Source organism: Pelodiscus sinensis, chromosome 4 (genome assembly GCF_052426305.1).
Source record: "Pelodiscus sinensis isolate ZL-2025 chromosome 4, ASM5242630v1, whole genome shotgun sequence".
Taxonomy (NCBI): Eukaryota; Metazoa; Chordata; order Testudines; family Trionychidae; genus Pelodiscus; species Pelodiscus sinensis.
This window is the reverse complement of record NC_143055.1, coordinates 123,517,088-123,534,478: the sequence shown is the minus strand read 5'-3', so window position 1 is coordinate 123,534,478 and position 17,391 is coordinate 123,517,088. Positions and strand designations below refer to the sequence as shown.

The 17,391-nt window shown below is 42.3% G+C and overlaps 1 protein-coding gene across 1 annotated transcript in view; it reads right to left on the bottom strand.

The window, feature by feature from the left end:
- Nucleotides 1-2,816, bottom strand: part of WDFY3 (WD repeat and FYVE domain containing 3) — a 314,732-nt gene extending 311,916 nt beyond the window's left edge. Inside the window, exon 1 of the mRNA XM_075929522.2 lies at nucleotides 2,793-2,816. The gene's annotated coding sequence lies outside the window, so the exon portion shown is untranslated. The remainder of the gene's footprint in view (nucleotides 1-2,792) is intronic.
- Between the last annotated feature and the right edge of the window lie 14,575 nt (nucleotides 2,817-17,391).

The following is a 17,391-nucleotide window of genomic DNA, read 5'->3' as shown; positions in this document are numbered from 1 at the left end:
GGTTTCTCCCAATGAGCTTCTTCAGTCTGCTTATGTGACTTAGCTCTGCCTTCTCTATGCAGGAGGCAATCAGTCACTCACTCCCCCAGGACTAATTTGGTCCTTTCTGTGGCCTCACAAGTTATGGCAGAGGGGTTAAACCCAATCAACAGGTAAAGTTAAATGGTTGAACTAGACATATCAGGTCAAAGGCAAGAAGAGAAAAGCAATATGATGTCATTCAAAACGCAAATTTCATTGCCACTGGAATGCCTTGCCTACTTGAGGTCTTACATCTTATATTTGTGTGCTACACAGCGATATCAGGAGTTACACCTGAGGGCAGAATGTGCCCGTTCTCTGTTCCAATGCAATAAACTCACTGAGGTCTTAATTACTGAGACAATATCGTATAATCAGATAATGAAAGTTTGTTAGGAAATTCGCCATAATTTCCTTTATTGCTAATTGTCATGAAGGAAAATCTATGGATAAGGGCACCTAGAACAATTCTGTAAGCTCAAGTCTTTGTATCAGAGTTTATTTTGAAATTTTTAAAAAGTTCCCTTAATTATGAAAGTGTCATGAAATTACATTAAGCATTGTACAAATAGCACCCACAGGGCCAAAGTTTCAAATGTCAGTACCTAAAGTTAGGGATCTAAAGAGGGGAGAAGCCCAGCTAAAAAGTGGCCTGAGTATACACCCCATCCATTGACTAACTCTTGTTTGTATATAGGTCAAGCTTGAGGTCTGCCTAATTTAAACTGTAATACCATATCATTGCTAACGATCAAATTAAATATTTTATATTTCCACCATGTTATCCACAGGAGAAGAAAGAGGACGTATTGTTCATTTAGCAGTAAGTTTAATTGTTAACCAAAGTTATTTACATTCTAAGTATACTGGTATCACACAGTTCTGTCATTTTAAATAAAGCAAAATAAAGCTTCACAGCCTCTGATGAAATTTACTTATGGCCACAGTCTCCTACCAATCGAATTAAAGGAATGGAAGTTTTAAGTAAGTTAATTTCATATCCTTTATACTTGTAATGCAAACATTCTGAGGCTTGTAAGACTTGTGAAAGTTTTAATTTAGTTACTTTCCACATATTATAGACCTGGCCCTCCCGTGCCAGATCAAGTGTTCCTTATTTGGCCAATTAACAGGGTTGGGCAGCACTTGGGCCTGTTACAGTTTAGGGTAGAGAGGGTGGATGAAGGCTTTTGGAGAAGACAGATTGAGGCAGTGGGAAAAGGTAAGATCTGTTTAGAAAAGAAAGCCTGTGGTGAATGAAAAATGTCATGGTTGTTCCTTGGGAAGAGTTATGTTTAAGAAGTCAGTAGAGATATATCTACGCTGCACCCATAGCTCGAAATAAGGTATGCATTTTGAGCTATGCAATTTGAGCCCTCCTACCATTAGAGTCCCGGGCTCTCTGGTCCAGGAGCATTCATGAGCCTGCTGGACCACAGATGTTGCTGGAACGGAGAGTACCAGTTTTCAGAGGTTCAACCGGTAGTACCTTTTTCTAATAGTGGTGCTATTGAAGTCAGTAGAAGTACTCCTAGAGCAAGGACCTCGGGGATCTGTGGACTTTAGTCCCAATTGGTTTGGGTGTTTAATAAGAAATTGGTTGTACTCAAGATGGTTAGTCAAAGACAAACTTTTAAATGTGTATATCTTAGATACTGCCTTTTATAGATTCAACCTGTTTTCTCACCTAACCAACCTCCTAATGCCTTTTTCAGTTTAGTTAGAGAAATGTAAAACAAGATAGCTGTGTCTACATTGGCCCCTATTCCGTAATAGGGATGCTAATGTAGCACTTTGGGATAGGCAAATCCGCGGGAGATTTAAATATCCCCCGCGGGATTTGCATTTTCATGGCTGCCGCTTTTTTCTGGCTTGTAGATAAACTGGAGAAAAGCACCAGTCTGGACGCGATCCTCCGGAAAATAATCTCTTTTCCGGAGGATCTCTTATTCCTACTTTCAAGTAGGAATAAGAGATCCTCCGGAAAAGAGCTTATTTTCCGGAGGATCGTGTCCAGACTGGCGCTTTTTCCCGGCTTCTTTACAAGCCGGAAAAAAGCGGCAGCCATGAAAATGCAAATCCCGCGGGGGATATTTAAATCTCCCGCGGATTTGCCTATCCCAAAGTGCTACATTGGCCCCTATTCCGTAATAGGGATGCTAATGTAGACGTAGCCGATATGTTTGGCCACTGCTTTATTTCCTTTTTTGTTTGTTTGTTAGATTCATTAAACATTTATTAGGCTGATGACAAGAAGAAATTATCATCTCTTCATAGAGGCTATGGGAAATGGCAAAGTTTCTGAAACCCTGTAGATCCTTCTCAGACCATGTAAAGGGGTACAAAGAAAGGTGCTCACTTCCAGAGAGTGGGGTTACCATCAAGTCACGGCAGGAAAGCACAAAGTGAGAGGGTTAGAAGCAGCATCGCTTGTATGTGTATTGTTCCAAAATAAAGGTGGACTATGAATAAAATAAATAAATCTGGGCCATGAATATAGTGAAAGAAACCCACCTAGGTTACATATTGTATGCTTTCTACAGCTGCAGTTCTCTAAAACTTTAAGACTGAAGTGGTTCTCCTAACTGGGAGATGGATGATAGCAAACTGCATATTTGTTCATTTCTGAATCACTCTTTCCATGCTGAAGGTGTATCATCCTCAGTGGGTACTAGGGTCAAAGTCATTCACTTTTGAATAGCTGGGCACAATTTCACTGAAATCAGTATTGTATCTGTTTAAACCAGCAGCGTTTTATCTGTGAAGCTCACCTTTGTTGGGATGCTTCTTATAGCTAAGCTTCCTCTTTTGGTGTTGCTCCTGCAGCTCTTCAGAAGTTGCCCTTTGTTGGGGTTCTCCTACGAGCATCTGCTTCATAGTTTCCTTTACAGACACACAATCTCCACTTCTGCTGTGACAGTGATGTCTCCATGAACATTTGCTTTTGTAATTTCAAATTCCACCGCTGACATAACAGCTATATTTGACTAGAAGGAAGAATAGAAGGGAGAATAGAAGGTTAAATTTGAATACCAGATTTTGTAAAGTACTCTTGGCAATGCAAGACACGAAGTGGATATAAGCTGAAAAGCTTATTTTTTTTCCATTCACTTCATTTACTGTCTTTCCCTCCATTTTATATTTAAAGCCATAAAGTTAATTGCCCTAAAGCCACATCTGAAATGTAGTCATTACTTTGAAAAATATCTGCCATTTAACTGCTGAATCGCTTCCTTCATGCTGGGCAGAGAGTTGTTCAATAATAAGTCATTGGATCATCATGACAGCCAAAGTGAAAAGGCTACATTTATCCTTTCATTCCATGTAAGCCTTATTTTCATCAGCACCACACAATAAAGGCCTATCTAACTTATACTGGCTTCATAACTGCATAGAAACAACTAGTTTTTCCCCTAATAATTTGGAGACTATAAACAGTCAATAGAAATCCATTAATATATGGTGAGGTCTAGAGAGTGACATGCTGTTTTCTTTAGCCTACTCAGGTTGGTGTAAATGCTGTTTCTGCACGAGATGCAGCTTGGAATTAACAACATCTACTATAAGAATTCAGAAGATTATGCTTAACCCATGTCTAGAGATTTTTACCCATTGGGCTCCACAGGCTGCATTCATTTTGCCCAAAGAGCTCCCACTGAAATCAAATGGACTTTATTTGTGCCTACAAACATCTATGCCTGTACACACACTGCGTAGCTTCTCCCAAATGTCAGAGTTTAACAGATCATCCAATTACAGAGCTATGAAGGCTACTGCCACTGAAGCGTGGGACACTATTACCCTCCCCCTTCATGTACCTTTATTATCACCATGCACAGCAGCTTTCCATGAACCTGACATATGGACTTTTTCCATCAGGATCCCCTTTTCCTCTACAGGAAGTCCCCGGGTTACGTACAAAATAGGGACTGTAGGTTTGTTCTTAAGTTGAATCTGTATGTAAGTCGGAACTGGCGTCCAGATTCAGCCGCTGCTGAAACTGACCGCCAGTTCTGACTTACATACAGATTCAACTTAAGAACCCCAGGCGTCCCCAAGTCAGCTGCTGCTGAAACTGATCAGCAGCTGATTCCAGGAAGCCCGGGGCAGAGCTTCCTGTAGTCAGCACTGGTCAGTTTCAGCAGCGGCTGACTTGGGGACGCCTGGGGCAGAGCAGCTGGGGTGCTGCTGGGTTGCTCCAGTAGCACCGCTCCTCGGCGCTACTGGACCAACCCAGCAGCACCCCAGCTGCTCTGCCCCAGGCATCCTGATTCAGCCGCTGCTGAAACTGACCAGCAGCGGCTGAATCAGGATGCCTGGGGCAGAGCAGCTGGGGTGCTGCCGGGTTGGTCCAGTAGTGCCCAGAGCGGTGCTGCGGGACCAACCGTCAGCGCCCCAGCTGCTCTGCCCCAGGGTCCACAACAAAAGCCTGGTCTGCTGGGGGGGGGCACACTAGCTGCGCCCCCCCCCCCAGCAGACCAGGGACACGGGGAGCAAAGCCGCAGCAGCAGCAGGGTGCCGCGCCTCTGAGGCTTTGCTCTGGCAAAGCCTCAGAGGCGCGGGACCCCGCCGCGGCTGCAGCTTTGCTCCTGGTGTCCCTGGTCTGCTGGGGACCATCTCCAGCAGACCAGGGGCACCGGGAGCAGCTTTTCTCGCCCCGGAAGTCGAGGTGGCGGGACCGCTGCCTGCGAGCTCCGGGGCGAGAAATCCCCGTTCGTAAGTGCGGATCCGACATAAGTCGGATCCGCGTAAGTCGGGGACTGCCTGTATTGTCCTGTGGTCTGTATGCCAAATTCCAAAATGGATTGGTTAGGGAGGAACATCGGGAGACCAGAACAATGAGACTTAAAGCTTACGGTTACCATATGTCTGTTTTTTCTTGGACACGTCCTCCTTTTCACTTATTAATCTCCATCCAGCCAGCTTTTTAAAACGGCTAAAAATGTCCGGGATTTTGCCCTGCAAAGGGGATTGGGGAGGGCGAAGGACACGTGCCTGTCACTCAAATTGAACATTCGGAGCCGCGCACCTGGATGTTAACAGCTGTTCTGTGCACATGCCCCAGCGCCTGGAAGGAAAAGTGCATGACTGCAGTGGAAGAAGCTCCGGTGAGACCCAGGGCAGGTCCGCGGTGTGTGTGTGTGTGTGTGTGGGGGGGGGGGATTGGTTCTTCCGATGGAGTCACTGCATTATCCTCCGCCTGCTAGATTATCTCCCTGGCTCTGTATGGGTATGTCTACACTTGCCCCCTAGTTCGGACTAAGGAGGCAAATGAAGCATACCGAAGTTGCTAATGAAGTGCAGGATTTAAATATCCCACGCTTGATTAGCATATTCGCGGCCAGTCGCCTGAATTAACTCGCCACTTGTAGACACGGTAGTCTGAACCAAAACCCTACCCTCGAGTCAACTGTTACTCCTTGTGCAATGGATCGGACTACCGTCTCTACACGCAATGAACTAATTTGGGCTACTGGCATTTTAAAATGGCGACCAGAGTGATGTGTGATTTCTAGTGAATCAAAGCACAAGGAGCCAAGACGTCTCTGTACTTAGATCTTCTAATCCTGGATACATCGCTGACTAAAGTTGCCAACTATCACATCTGGATAAAGTCAACACCGTTTGCGGCAATGGCATCCAGTCCATCTGGTCCAAGAGAGTTGGAATTGGCTAAGCACCAGTTTCTATCACATCTCTTTCCACAAGTGATACAATCAAGGTCAGTTGAGCTGTCCCTGAAGTAAGGTACTCTGCAGGAGTGAAACTGACCCTTGAGCAGAGCACCCTACAAACACCATATACCACAGCTGCTATTTTGAATTGGACTAAAATAGTGCATTGACATTGTGCTGCCCCTCCCTCCTCTAACATTTCACTAGCAAGGATTAATTTTAGGTAAATCTTTCTTCTGTGAATGAGTTCTTATCTCCACATGGGCCAATACTCATTAGTCATTCACCGGGCTGTTTGTTGGGAAGAGTTTTGAGGTGCTCTACCCTATAGAAAGGCAGCCTAATTGCTAGTTATATTACTGGATTGCATTGAAAGTCTGTTGTACAAATTTAGAACAAGGAGGCAACCTGGGAAAGAGGGACAGTATTCTGATACACTGCTCAACTGGAATTCTTGAGGATGGGAATATCAGGGGAGATGTCTGAAGCACTTACAAAAGCTGTTGCTTGCCATTTCAGCCAGACTGACCATTCCCTCGATGACCTTAAAACATGCATATTACTTCAAAGAGACTTTAACTCCAGACTTCAACAAGAAGCTTCTGAATTCTCATCCATGCTTAAATTTGACACTTTATGTATGGGTCTAAACAAAGACTCTAATTATCTCACCCATTACAAAGATAGCTTCCCCAATTATCACCCCTAATGTCATTACCTCTCAGAAACTTCCCCTATTATCACCCCTATGTCATTATCTCACAGACATTAACCTTCCCCTCCACCCCCCCTCTGTTCTAAAATTTGATATTCAATTTCACATGCGTTCATTTTTTTGATTGTATCACTTTGGTATATATGGTTGTGCCAATTTTCTTCCACATATTGATCTGAGGAAGTGGGTCTGTCCCATGAACGCTCATCACCTAATAAACCATCTTGTTAGTCTTTAAAGTGCTACATAATTCTTTTGTTTCAGCTAGACCAGACTAACATGGCTTCATCTCTATCACTATTTTACAAAATCTGAGTTACTCTGGTTTTATTTAGAGAAGGAGTCCTATTTTTGGGACCCACTTGTATATTATCTTATTTATTCCTTTCAGTTTTGATATTAATTCCTTATTGCTATCCACACTTTTGAATATTTTTACCAATTGATGAATAGCTAAATTTCACTTATCCAAGACCACTACGAATACAGTTCTGCCTCCATTTTTAAGATATGGTTGGGGTTTCTGACATGAAACTCAAAAATCAAATCTTCTAGGTCTCCTGAATTAAGAAGTGATTCAATTATGGGTAATAATTTTGTGCTCACGTTCTTCAGCTCATACCTAATGCAATTACTAGTGTCATCTATAACTTCCTGCACAGATTTATTATAGGCAACAAGTAGTTCACATTAAATTTGCTTCCTATGTTCTACACAGATTACTGCTCTCTAGAAACTAAGTTTACATCTGGGCAAGTTTCCCCTGTTAGAGTGCCTGGACAAGGAACTATCAGAAGAATGATTTATTATATATGCTTCAACCTTGTTTATTGTATAAATGATAATAAATTCATATTCACCTCTTTGATTTTATTTGACTAGCACTAGCTTGTCTCTAGTCTTCTGAAGAGCAAGACTATTACGAGGGCTTTGACATTGACTGTATCCAATTTTGCAACTTGAAATGTAAATTATGCCACTTCTATTACAATGCAAAATATTCCTCAAAACTATTCACATTGAACTTCATCTAACAAGATAATTTAAAAGACTTGTAAGATATCATTGTAAAACTAACAACTCACTGATCATTAATATTATTGCATGATGTATGCATTGGGTGTGCACAAAAGGCATGAATATATAATAGAATTATACATAAAATGTGATTGGCAAAAAATGCATAAACTCAGTCTGTCTTAGACAGAGGAATGTGTACAGTAAAACTCCGATGGTCCGGCATGTGATGGTCCGGCACTCCTGATGGTCCGGCACCATCAGGAACCCAGAAGTGCTCCGGGCAGCCGGACCATTGGAGCTGCTCTGCCCCCAGTCTTCCCTGATTCAACTGCCTTCCCTGATTCAACTGCTGGTCAGTTTCATCAGCAGCTGACTTGGGGACACCTGGGACAGAGCAGCTGGGGTGCTGCCGGGTTGGTCTCGCAGCGCCACGGGTCGGCATTACCGGAACAAACCAGCAGCACCCCAGCTTCTCTGCTGCAGGCGTCCCCGATTCAGCCGCTGCTGAAAGTGACCAGCAGCGGCTGAATCAGGGACACCTGGGACAGAGCCGAACTATTGGAAGGAGGGGCTATGAGGGGTCTGGGGTGGCATCCACCCCACCCCACCCCAGACCCTTCATAGCCCCCCCCCTTCCGATAGTCCGGCATATCTGATAATCCAGCACCCCCTGGGTCCTAAAGGTGCCGGTTTATCGGAAGTTTACTGTATTTGCTTCTCGTCCAAGCCTGAGCTTCAGACAAAGACAATGAAGGTCCATTTTTTACATACTAGTTAAAGAAAGCCATCAAGCTAACAAGTGGGGGAGGAGATTGGAAAGGAGAGAAATATTACTTCTCAAAGGATATGTTGCAAAGGTTTCTTGGCCTATAAAAATGGGGGAGATGAATTTCAAGTGATAAACTATTAACTCATCTGATGATTGTATATGAAAAGTATGTAGAGTGAGGTTTCTTCTGAAAGCTAATGACACACTAGTGATTAATAACACTGTGAAGTGTATGTATTAACATTAAATGAAGCAATATAGATACTTAATACCATTATGCTTTTCAAGTTTGTGACCAGACAAGGACAAACAGGTTACCAGACAACTCAGTTATATGAGCCTGATGTGGGTAATTACATTATGGACATCTCAGATTTTTACTGGTCTCCCAGCACAGAGTTATATAGCCTCAGCTTTTGGTGTCAGTAATGCCTGCAGAGTCTGATGTGCAAATTGCAGGAAGTCTTAATGTGTGTTGAGCTGATCACCAAGCCATTTAGCTTTCAGGGCACCAGTAATAACATTCAATAGCACCTTTAAAACTATAAACAGATTCACCCTTCATATTTCTAACTTCACATCCAAGAATGATGCATGCACGAAAATAGTCTATACAGCTCCAGAAGACTGTAACATTAAAATGGGAGATTTCATGAGGAATTTTGGTTAAAGCATATTCAATTTATGCATACTCCTACTCACAAGCCAATTTTCATACAGCACGATGGGGGCTCACAGACATGTTTTCAATCAGCTATATTTTAAGCAAGGAGCTGCAGAAAGGAGAGTTTGAAATGAGTATGACTTAGCATTTTCCTGTTTATTAAAGAAAAACAGAGTTTGACACATTCAGACACAGTAACCTAATTTTACAACAGCTGGAGAATATAGATCTAGATTGCCAAGGTTCCTCAATGCACACCTTACACTATAGAGATGAAATTACTGCATGTGATTGGATTCTGCACAAAGGACCCTACATCATAATAGTTCACAGCATGAGGTCAAAAGGTTAGATATGGCCCACAGTTCCTGTCTGGTACTGAGAAGTGAAGGACATGCTGGGCTCTGTTAGGGTATGTCTACACTGCCACCCTAGTTCGAACTAGGGTGGCTAATGTAGGCATTCGAACTTGCAAATGAAGCCCGGGATTTAAATATCCCGGGCTTTATTTGCATGTTCCTAGGCGCCACCATTTTTAAATGCCCGGTAGTTTGAACTACCTGCCCGCGGCTACGTGCGGCAAGGACTAGGTAGTTCTAATTAAAGCTCCTAATTCGAACTACCATTACTCCTCATTGCAGGAGGAATAACGATAGTTCGAATTAGGAGCTTTAATTCGAACTACCTAGTCCATGCCACGCGTAGCCGCGGGCAGATAGTTTGCAACTCTGGTTGCCTGATTTGCCTACCTAGCTCGAATTAACGAGCTGGTGTAGACATTGAATCTTCATTGCTTTTCCCCATCCTGAAGTGCAAGAATACCAGAATGAGACCTGCTCTGTCAGTTGAGAAGTGAGTGGTAATAGCCCCGTAGAAGCCTGCAATGCCAGACAGCTACCGGTCAGTTGGGAATTAATTTGGAGAGGGGGAAATCTGCAGTGAGGGCCATTGTGATCCAAATAGCCAAGTCAATCAACACCCCTCTGCAATAAAGAATAGTGACTCTGGGAAATGTGCAGGATATAACAGATGGCTTTTCCATGATGGGGTTCACTAACTGTGGTGGGGTGATCGATGGAACGCATATCTCTATCTTGGCACCTGACCACCTTGCCAAAGAGTACATAAACTGCAATGGAAACTTCTTCACACAGACGGGTGTTTATGTGGAAATATAGTAAGGTAGGAGAGAGTTACATTACCACACTGTAAACAAGATGACAATTATGTGCGATTTTTATCACCTTTATGTCTTGCATTGATCAATACTTTCCCTTTTCATTCTGTTTTTCTGCTCACCCCATTTCTGTTAAGTGATCTCATTTTTAATCGTGATGGCCTCCTGGAAATACCCTACGGCTGTGTCCACACTGGCAAGTTATTCCGGAAAATCAGCCGTTTTTCCGGAAAAACTTGCCAGCTGTCTACACTGGCCGCTTGAATTTCCGGAAAAGCACTGACAATCTTACGTAAAATCATCAGTACTTTTCCGGAAAAACTATGCTGCTCCCGTTCGGGCAACAGTCTTTTTCCGGAAAACTGTTCCGGAAAAGGGCCAGTGTAGACAGCACAGTAGTGTTTTCCGCAAAAAAGCCCCGATCACGAAAATGACGATCGGGGCTTTTTTGCGGAAAAGCGCGTCTAGATTGGCCACGGACGCTTTTCCGGGAAAAGTGATTTTCCGGGAAAAGCGCTTTTCCGGGAAAAGCGTCCTGCCAACCTAGACGCACTTTTCCGAAAATGCTTTTAACGGAAAACTTTTCCGTTAAAAGCATTTCTGGAAAATCATGCCAGTGTAGACATAGCCTACATGTTTAGTTTCCATCTTACCTGTTACAAGGTCTTAATTTAAAGTACTTATAATATGCGATTTGGTCCTAATTTGAACATGTAATTACACTGATTGCACTCATGAAATTAATTCCACCTGGCCAATTGTATCTGTATGCATTTGTGAATAAACATGTGGTCACCATTGGTACAAGTGGGATATATGCATATATTTGTAATGAAAATAATATAAGGTGAGCACAGCACACTTTGTTTTCTGTGTTGTAATTGATATCCATATTGAAAATATAGAAATACCTCCACAAATATTAAGAAATGTCAGTTGATATTCTTTTGTTTAACAGTACAATTAATCATGTTTAATTTTTAATCACAGTTAATTTCTTTAGTTAATCTCATGAGTTAACTGTAATTCATTGACAGCCCTGGTTATGACTTCATAAGAAGAATGGTGATCCGTTGAGAAATTAACTTTGGCATTATTAAGTTTTCAGTGTTTTCTATCTAAACTCTCTGATTTATTTAAATTAGTTATTAAATTATTCATTTGCTATCCTAAACTGGATTAGTGTTGCTGTACAACACTTAACTCTTGGCCTTTTTACTTCAAAAGTGGTTGCACTTCAATGATATGATTGAGGCATCCAAAATGAATGGATTATCTTGTGCATTTTGCCCTTGATCACTGTTCCTTGGCTGTAAAATAGGAACTTATCTTCTCATCTGGAATTGGAAAGTAGGTTGTGTCCATGCTACAAAGAAAAGTTGGAAAAAGATACGCAAATTGCAAACAGCAATTTGCGTATCTTTTCCCACTTTTCTTCTGAAAGAGGCTTTTCCAACATTTGGCCAATCTATGCAGGGCCAAATATTGGGACAAAAACCTCTTTCAGAACATCCCTTCTTCCTCATAAAATGAGGTTTACAGGGATGCTGAAAAAACAGGTCTGCTTTTCTGAATTTTTTTCAGAAAAGCAGACATGTTCCTTGGACGCGGCAGAACTTTTCTGGGATACCTCTGATATCCCGGAAAAGCTCTGTAGTCTAGACATACCCATAATTTGAAGAGATAAGTGTATTTTCAATGTGGGCAATGTTGTTCTATTTATCTGTTGTCCTTTATGTCTATGGAAGGTTGTGTAATTGGGTTAATATGCAGCAGAAGATATTTGGGTCGAGAATTAAGAAAACATTCACACTATATGCACAGTTAACTTGTGAAATAGGCTTCCAAGGGAGGTTGTGGAATCCCCATCATTGAAGCATTCCATTGCTGTCTCATGTTCACTGAGCCACCCAAAAATCAGTGCACCATCTTTTGCATTGTGCTTTTATCACCATTCCTTGGCTGTAAGATAGGGAACTTATCTTCCCATCTGGAATCAGAAAGTAATTTGAAGAGATGAATGTGTGTGTGTTCATGAGGCAAAGTATTTGAGGAGTGCTACAGGAAAAACTCACAAGGAAAATTAATGATGTCACATATATTTTAGGTTTTAGATGGTGTACAGTAAATAAGGCTAGTGTGCACGCAGATGGGTGAAAAAGAACACTGAGAAATTGCCTTATTCTCCAAGCACCCTCCAGCCTGCACACTGAGAGAGGCTGGGTCCTGTGGAAAGGAGAGTATGTGGTAGAGTCAATAAAGATTATTGCGTGGCAGAAAAGGTCAGAAGTCCTGACTCTTCTTAATGGTTGACTTTGCAAAGCTAATATATTTTAGTGCAGTTTCTTCTATGTCATCACCAAGTTTTTAAAGAAAAATCCTAATCAAACTTACTATACAAGAATTGATACCTATGGAGACAGATAAGTCCTTTCCAGTTTTAATGGGTAGGGAGGCAGCTAAGTAGCTTAAAAAGATCAGGAGATGGTGGTGGATCATCCAGCAGAACATGAGGTCCAAGTGTGAACGGCAGAGAGTTGCCTTCGCCCTGCTGGCAGACAGGGCCCCACCCCCACGACTCTGCTGGGCATTCTTGCAAGGGTGGCCAAGTATAAAAGCCCAGAGAGTCACTCAGTCTGGGCTGCCCACCAGAGGGGAAAGAGCTCAGGCTGGAGCTCCTAATCCGTCCCCACAGCAGCAGCTGCCACCGCAGCCCAGGAGGACGTCTGCGAGGGTCCAACCCACCGAACAATGCCCCGGGAGCTGAACCACCGCCCCGGGAGCTGAACCACCTCCCCGGGAGCTGGACAACCGCCCCGGGAGCTGGACAACTGCCCTGGGAGCTGGACAACGCCTCGGGAGCTGAACAACCGCCCTGGGAGCTGAACCACCACCCTTGGAGCTGGACAACAGCCCCAAGAACGGTAGAAGTAGCCCAGGGCAGAGGATTGTCTCCGAGAGCTCAGTGCACTTTGCCAGGAATCCCCTCCAATCAGGCAGTGAAATCCTCCACTGCCAACAGGGCCCTGGGCTGAGACCCGGTGGAGCTGGAGGGCTCATGTCCCCCTTCCTTCCCACCCCAGCACATTTCTGCTCCCTATGCCTCAGGCCTGTATATACCCTGACAGAGGGAACTGTCCTTTGGGACTAGGACTCCAGGGCGGTATATACCCTGATAGAGGGGACTGTGTTTGTGACTAGGCTGCTGGGCCATATATACCTGGATGGGGGAACTGTACTTTGTGACTCAGCCTCTGGGCCGTATGTACCCTGATAGGGGTTACTGTGTTTTGAATTAGGCCATTGAGCCGTATATACCCTGATATACCTTGTGCCTTTGGACTAGGCCTTTGGGCCATATTTGCCTGGGAAAGGGGGACAATAACCCACTTTGGGGACTTTGGGACTGTCGAGGGGGCGTGCTCCTCAACAGGGCCAAAAGAGCTAATCTGGTCATGGGATGCATAAACAGGATAATTTTGAATAGGAGCAGAGAGTTCTCCAGCTATGGGACAGTAAAGGGTGTGGACAATAATAAGGGGAGTGGAGCTCAGGATTCTCACTCTAAAATTTTTTCCAGCACCACTGGCAAGTCAGTCTAGATGTTTACAATTGGCCCTTCTAGCTTTGGAGTCTGTCAGTTGATCATGTTTGTCCACATGCTGAGTACAGAACACTGAAGTCTAAATGACATTTTAAAACGGCTTAGACATTGACAAATGTTATGGAATCTTTCACTTCTATTACCCATTCAAATAAGGCCCAATTGGAGCAGACTCTGAAAGCCATTCCCATCCTAGGAGTGGCATCCCCCTCTCCTAGGATCCCCCATTCTGCCTCTTCTGTGACTTCCCACCCATGTCTGACTCTTCCCCTCCCCCTCTCCCTCCCCCTGCAAAGTTTTCTGTCAAGAGGAACGGGGATGGGGGAGGAATTGCTTCTGCTTCATGGCCCAGACAAGCTTCTTAGCTGCAGCCAGGCCTACCATTGGCAGTGGTGGTGGGGGAGGCACAAAAGGTGGGGGAGGCCAGTGCTGCAGTGTGTGCTCCACGTGGCACAGAGGGTATGAAAGCTCACGGAGTCACTCAGTCTGGGCTGACTGCTGCAGGGGCCCTCCCCTGACTGCCATCTGTCTGAACTACCAAGGAAGGAGTCTAGAAATAGAAGCTGAGCTAGCTGCAACCTTCTGCTTGCCCAGTAGGGAGACAGAACAACTCCCAATGCTTTGCACCCGCTAAGACAACTGTTTTGGCTACTCAGCAGCAAGAGAAGCACTGTAGGCATTTGAGTCCCAAAAAGCTTCAGACCCCCCCACCCTCTTTCATTTTCTTTGCAGTTTCTGTCATACCTCTCCGTAGTGGGCCAAATACAATGTTTTCCCTCCCCGAGAGACAAGATTCAGAGGAAGTATTCCTTCCCACCCCCTCTATAATTAAGTCATAGTGGATTCACAAAACTGACTGCCCAGTAAATTGTGTTTCTAGGGACCATAGGCTAAATAATCATAAAAGGTACTTCAACTAAGGAATAGTCCTTCAAATAAAGATTAAAACAAACTAAATTTTTTCCAAGTGGTGAAGGTGACACTGCTCCCCATACCACATCATCTATGCATAAATAATACAAATGTATTATTTTGCAAAAGCACTAAGTCCACTTACTTTTTTCAGAGTAATTTGAGATCAGGAAGCATGACAAATGCAAGCACTGAAAAGCTATGAAAGTTAAGCAAATATATTTTGGGGAAACCTAGCAATTAGATAGGATTAGAACCCAAGTCAAGCTCTCTCTCTCTATTACTGATTTGCTGATGCATAACCTTGAGCAAGTAGTTTTATATTTTCCAAGGATAAATACTTGCCAACCTTTATACAGTCCTTTAAAAAACATTTTGTTTTTCTTTTTATTTTAAAGTGTATTTGAAACAAATAATATAGTGGATTCTCTTCAAATCACTTCCACTAGTTAACATCATCATCCCCCCCTTATGCTTTATGGTGAAACATATTGGCATCATCCACTCCCTGAATTTTCATATCAAGTGATCCACTGTTTAGTGAACACATACTGTTAATTAACTCTTCACGTGAATAGGATTTTCCCCCTCTTATAGGAACTTTTTGTGGCTAGCTCTTGAAACTTGACAGAGGACTTCAATTTTCCTCTTTTCCAGTTGGCAGGTAATTTTAAACTTTTTTTAAAATTTCGGAGACAGATTTCCAGAGGTGACATTAGTGTTGCACATCATTCTGCTGAATACAGTTTAGTCAGTTACTTGCTGTATGGTATGCACTGGGTATTAGGAAGGAGAAGAAAACAGTTTAAAGTTCTAAACAAAACTGCAAAAATAAGCTGGGGGTTGACTGCTATATGTTTTAGGCTTATATTATGCTGCTAATACACATTAAAAGATATATTTCAATTAAACATCTATAATATTTAGCCAAATAGATGTTTGCTAAGAGACTTCATATGGTCTAATTAGCTCACTATCAAGTCTGCCAGTCTTTTTCTTCAATAGACATAATGATCACTTTTTTAATTGTCATGTATCTATGGGTGAATGGTGACATTAATAATTCAGATAAATTCTTGATGCTTGGTTTTGTTTTATTTATGAACATATTTGTTGATTATTCTTAGGCATCTTGAGTCTATTTTGCATTGTTGTTTTCTGGTCCTAGAAGGAAGGACGAGTTCTTCTGTGGAGAAACATTCTAATTACACTTGAAAAATGGACAGAGAAGCAAACTATGGCAGCATATAGCAACATAGGAATCTTCTTTTGGTTCATCCTAGGTTAAAATGCTGCATTACAATTCAAGGTAATAACTATTCATTCATGTTGGCAGGTGAATTCTATTATCTCTAGCTCCAGATATAAAGGTAATCAGGGCTGAGTGTCTCTTTGTATGGAGTTACCACAGGGACACACTTGAAACTGCCAATCTTAAACTAACTCCAGATTTCTGTGCCCTTCTGAATATGGAATAAGAAATTACTTTGCTTTCTCAGTCCTAAGACACTGGGTTACTAAGTATAAGGGGGAAGGGAACATGATCATCACTTTCTTCTCTTCCTTTAGTGAATGGTACCTAAATCCCTTGTGAATCTAGCCTGAAAAGTTTTAAATATTTTTGGTTTAAAAAAGTGAAAATGGTGGGTTTGATACTTGAAACTAAAAAAAAAATCTTCTGCTGGAAAAATATCACCCAGCTCTAGTGTACACAAACATTTTTATGCCTAGGCTCACCCATTGTTTTCCAATTAAATATCAATCTATGCGGAGTGCATAGATACAGTGACGCTCTTGGAAATTAGACTGAAAACAATGGGTATGCTGTTAGCCTTATGCCTTCTTTGTTGCTTCCAGGTGCACTTTGGTAGATTACTGCTATCATTAGGGTTTCTACTGTTGCCCATCACTGTACCTGAAATTAACTAGGAGCTAGTTGAGAGGCACTCATTGGCCTACTGGAATCTAGTACTCCTCTTACTTGCATCCACTCCAACAAAAATTCTTTCTTTTTGCAAAGGTCTCCAACTCTGGATTAAACCAACTAAAAACTCATCAGGCAGGCCTCTTAGTTTGGATCTGTCTCATTCTATATATGTTTCTAGTGTTTCTGATGTGTTAGATTCTAGTGTAATGATCTTTTCTACTGTATTTGTAAAGACTAAAGCTAAACCTTGGAAACCACTGTTCAGAATGGAGGTTGTTCTTTCTGATCTGCAGGAATAAGAGCACTTTTTTCAGAATGAGTGCAGTATTAGCCAGTTACATGCAATAGTTCCCAGATGCTGAAAATATAATTGAAAATGTCACAAAATATTGGATCAATAATCCTGAAATTATATTGAAAAGCCTGGTGAAAATCCTTTCTGGGCCCTGAGCTTTATTATACAGCAGATTTGTAATAACTTGTATTACTTATTGACTGCAAGGTTCTAGGAAAGTTGACTTCACTAAAAACAAAATTAACTAGCTCTTTCCCAAAGTCATTTGTGCCTGGAGTATGCAACTATACTAACCATCACATATAATTAATTTCTAATATTATATGCACAGTTGTCCTTCATGTTTCCCAGACAGATTCAGTTATGCCTGCAAGTAATAGAGGTATTAATTTTCAGAAGTGATAAGTGATTTTTGGTGCCTCAATTTTGGGGTGCTCACTTTGGGTGTAACACATCAAAGGGATCTGCTATTCATAGGATAGATCTTAGCACTTTGATAATCAGACCTTCTAAAGTGTTCTTAAGATGGCTACCCAAAACCTGGAGTACCCCAAATCACTAGCCACTTTTGAAAATGTAGAGTTAGCTAATATTTAACTTCTATTTTAAGTT